General features: G+C 36.4%; 1 pseudogene; it reads left to right on the top strand.

Annotated features, from left to right (window-relative positions):
- Window positions 1-330: 330 nt before the first annotated feature.
- Window positions 331-3,225, top strand: LOC132115839 (uncharacterized; annotated as a pseudogene).
- The last annotated feature ends 1,852 nt before the right edge of the window (window positions 3,226-5,077 follow it).

The following is a 5,077-nucleotide window of genomic DNA, read 5'->3' as shown; positions in this document are numbered from 1 at the left end:
GACTCCAGCTGCCCTATATATGGAAGTTAAATTTCAGATAGCACAGTATAATTCAATGATCTTATGTTTATATGAAAGTCATTTTTTCTGAGGGAGGAGGCAGGGTGGGGATACGTTTAGTATTTAAACACCAGATACCTTGTTCACCATATCACTTTCTAAAACCAAGGGTAAGTCATCTTCGCTTAACATATTTATAGTCATTTTCAGATATCCTTCCAGTTTCATATTGTATTTTTTTGAGACATATTTTAAACCAAACAAAACTGTGGACCTGTTTTAGTACACTTTAGGAGAACGCATTGCACAAATTGTGTAAACCTACTAAGGATGGCTGATAGCAAAAGCAAGTATTAGCTTATTTTATCATTTCATTATTTCAACAAATTTAAAAACAATACTAGCCATTGACGTGGCATTTTCAGTCTTTAAAAATATGCAATGTTTTTCCACCAGTGTCTGTGTCCCAGTGGAGCCCGACATTTGTACAAGAGCTCCTCCCTGCTGCCAAAAAGACTGCTCTTCTGTACCATCTTTCTTACCTGTGCCTGGCCAACTTCCCCAACCTGGAGAGGATCATCAGGAGTCGGGCTGTGGAAACACAGCTGTTTTTGGCTCCTCTGATGCAACTATGTTGAAAGTATTGATTCAGATTTTGTCTTGATTTCAGAAAAGTATTTTCATCTCTAGAAAAAAAAGTTGAAATAATTGGAATTAAATACACAATGTGTCATAATGAGAGCCACTTTTTTAACTGACATTTTAGGTCAAATATAAAAAATAAGAGTTTGTACACGATTTGATATGCTTCTTGTAATTTTATGTGCATTTCTTTCTTGTTACCACTGTCTTTTTTAAAAGTCTAAGATACGTGATCTCATGTCTCTTCTTCGCACAGTGTATTTTGACAAGTGAAAACCTGGTTCAGTCGCTGTTTCCCATGTTGGCAAAAGCTGTGGAGAAAAACAAAGCAGTTCTGGCAGTCAAATTTCTGGCAAAAGCACGTGTCTGGATCAAAGAAATTATCACTGAAGTGGACAGGATAGTGGAAAAGTAAGAACATTTTCCTCATGAAAACGTGTCAAAATACCTTGAGCAATTCATCTTTCTATATGAAATGTCTGTAATCAAGTGAACGTATGAGCTTATAAGCAGTGGTGTAGTGGTGCCTGGAGAAGTGTGGTATACTCTTAATTTATGCCCCTATTTAGCCAGCAAAGGATGAACAGCCTGTGTTATAAGCCGTGACATGTAAGACTAGTCTTGCATATTTAGTTCACCCCAAAATGGGCCAATAGTATTTGCACATTTTCACTTATTGTAACTTTTGCTAAACACCTTCAGGCTTCAGCAGCGTCCATTATAAAACACTCATGCTTTTAAGCCAAATACACGCTGAAAATAATAATTCTGGACATGATTCTAATCAATCTCTAATTAAATCGGTTGGGTTTTCTCTGTATTTGTTATAATGTACTGATTCAAATTAGTCAATAATTAAATATAATTTTATCATTCTGCACGCCTCCCTGACATGCACTCAAGCTCTAGACCGACTCCGCTTGCATTCACGTGATTTGTCGAGATGAGAGGCGGGTGCGGGCGCAATCATCAATCAAATTTAAAGGGAAGCCGGTGCATCCTGACCGTCTTTACTGGGTGTGTTTAGGGAATGTTTGCATTTATTCACATGTGACTTGATTAGCTAGTCATGGTAGACCGTCATGATTTTGGCTAATGCAGGACACTACTGAATGATGCGCATCAGAGGGGATTTAGAAAGCCGACTGATAAAGAAGTGGATATACGCCATATACCTGCATATACCCTCCACTACACTACTGCTTAGAAGCTAGTCACACCAACCCATTGCTATAAAATGTTATTTGACTTCAGCATTTTTTCAACTTTGTGTAGGTATGATTTACACAACAAAGATGTAGTATCATCCACCAGTGATGTTATCAAGGAAAAATTAGATACCGATAAAAAGATTAAAGAACACAACACTGAGACAATGCAGACAGAAAAAACTCTGACTGATTTGAAATTGCATCTTGAAAGTACTACTGAAGAGCTGGGTAACACCCGGCAAAAGATGAACTGCAAAATCCAGGAGATTCAAGAATTTGCCAGATCCATGAGCAAAATAAATAAACGTTTCGGAATCTTCGCTGCAATTGTTCCATTCATTGGGCCACTTGTGCAAAACATTTATGATGCTCTACATGATCCTGAAAATGTTGCCTCCATGAAGGCTCTTGAAGCTGAATTGAAAGTCCTTATTGCTGATAAGACTGTTCTGAAACAAAAGCAGTGGCACCTCCAGCTCCAGATCATTGATTGGCAGATGAAGTTTGCCCAAGCCAATTTTGACCACAGTGAGTCTGTTTTCTTTTATTAGAAATCATGATTGAGACTGTGGCAAGATTCAAGTCTAGTTTAAGACAGGGAGTGAATATGTGTCATGTTGAAGCATGTTTCTTATTTCGCCTCTGCAGATTCCATTCCCAACCCCATCCATCTAAATGATGTTCAAAGTAGCTTGTCAAAAATTCAGAGAATTCTGATTCAGCTGAAAAACTTCTGGGAGAACGTTGGTCAAATGTTGGACTACCTGGAACAAAAGACCTTTGTTGGAGAAGATCTTGTTGAAGATCTAGCTGACCTAAAAGATGAATTTCTAGAATCGATTAAAATAGCCGAAGGGGTAAAATTTGTTTACAAAATTACAAACACATTTCCAGTAAGGTCTATTTTATTTTATTTTTACTTGTACCTGAAGCAATGTTTGAGTGTTCCAGCCTAATTTTTTTCCAGCCGTTACCACTGATTTATCCAAAAGTCTAATATGACTTTTGAAATGTTTTAATTCCACAGGCTTGGAGCAGTTTTGGTGCAGGCTGTAAAAAAGCATCTGCCATCTTCAAGCTTCAATCCAAAGATGCCTACAGTTTTCTGGAGGTCAGTCCTTCCTCTCTCTCCAAGGAGCAGTGGCAAAAAGAATATAAAAGTGTAAAGGAACAACTGAAGAAAATGTACTCACCACAAACTCCGACATCCTCTTATACACCTGCTATTTCTGTGTGATCTACATGCACAGGTACATCATCCCATTTGTTTTCTTTCTCAAGATGCTGGTAATGGGACGATGATGTTTAGCTTTTTTAATGCTGTACTCATAAACTGCAGAGTTCTGTATTTCCTACTTAATGCCTAAAACACTCTTCACAAATATATATATAATACTCTGTATGCATCATCTTTTTATGAGCTCTTGCAAAAAGACTCTTGTTGAACGGATAAATAATTGGTTGAATGGTTCTCAAGTGGTTCTATTATGCCACCCACAGTTGGAATCAGCTTCTAGAAGAGATCAGATGTGCCAAATTAGTAGCCATATTTAAATCTAGACTCAAAACACGTCTTAGTACATTGCGCTATGTATAATCATTTTTATTCTTAACTGTTTTCATTCATTTAAATGCTATTTTTTAAATCATTTAAAAATGTTTAAATTCCTTGCTTTTATTATTGTGATTATTTTTGATGATTATTTTCATTCCTTTGATGTAAAGCACTTTGAATTACCATTGTGTATGAAATGTGTTATATAAATAAACTTCACCTTGGCTTGCCTTGAATAAAGTTTGACATAAGATCAGAACAATAACATAATTATTGACTTTAGTTTTATTTATTTATTTATTTTTGTTTGTTTGTTTGTTTGTTTTGTCTAAAGTCATATATTCAAGCTTCAGAAGTAAATTCTTTGTCATTTAGGCTACTACTTTTGTCAAACTGCTTTTTGCTATTACTGGATACACAAAAAAATTAAGGTTATAAAATATTTTCTTGCTTTGTTCCGATAATGAAAATCTCCCTTATACTGATGATTTTACCACTTAACCTGCACCCCTATTTTTGAGCATCTTTTTTTCTGAAAAACGACATACTTAAAATTGTCTGCAGTTCTTAAACCCTATGATCTATATTCATAACTCTCGTTTTTTTTTAAACTAGACACTTGAAATGTTGTTATCCAAGAATCATAATAATTGAAACTAGTACAGGAATAGATTAAAACATGGTCAAATATACATGAAAGTGATTCAAGATTTATTGTGAATGAAATTAACTTAGGGAAAAATGGATGAGACTTTGATGTCAAAGGACTGAAAATACCATAAAGATAAAACTGACTGACAATAAAAATGACATGAGGAGTCAACACTACATAACAAATATGTGTATGTGACAAAGTGACCTGTCCCTGTTGGTCAGCGCAGCACATACACACTGCATCTTACCTGTAATTCCCTGCTGAGCCAATGTGGGAATTTAGCATACTGGTTGCACATACACGAACAACATATCCACTCCTTCTCCACCCCGACAGTGATCCACGCTGCACATAACCACACACACACACACACACACACACACACACACAAACATAAATTTTGAAGTTGTCCTTCGTTTTCTTTTGGTTTTGTTTTCAGTGTTGCCAACTGCTTTTAACTGAAAGTAGCTAAAACTGGTAGCTAAATGTCACTAGATCACTTTTCCAACTTTAGTTAGTATGTAATGTTGCTGTTTAAGCATAAAAAAGATCTGCAAAGTCCAGTTCAAAAGGAGATATTTTATTTAACAGAAATCACTTTCTAAAACTACAATGAACGACTCGTTTGGACTACAACACATATTTTCCGGGATTTGTGACATCACAAATACCGACGAATGGGACGAGACCTGGTTGAGCTGCACTAGAGAAGGCAACGAGTGTTATATTCCCAAGACAGATGAACATAGAGTGGTTACAATCATCCGGGTTTAAATCACGCTCAAATTGATTTGAATTCTACTCAGTATTTACACTGATGCTCGCAGGCGGCTATGGTAAGGGACATGACGTTTCCCGACCAATCACAACACACACTGGCCCAGCTAACCAATCACAGCACATGTCGTATTGTGCGGAACTTCACTTGATACAGGAACTATTCAAGCCATTCATGCCAATATGTGAAAAATAATGTGATTTTTGAACAACCTAGTATGAGAGCCTGTTCTAGTA

The sequence above is a fragment of the Carassius carassius genome, chromosome 35, assembly GCF_963082965.1.
Source record: "Carassius carassius chromosome 35, fCarCar2.1, whole genome shotgun sequence".
Classification (NCBI taxonomy): Eukaryota; Metazoa; Chordata; class Actinopteri; order Cypriniformes; family Cyprinidae; genus Carassius; species Carassius carassius.
Note: the sequence above shows the minus strand (reverse complement) of the source record. Positions and strands in the feature narration are given on the sequence as shown.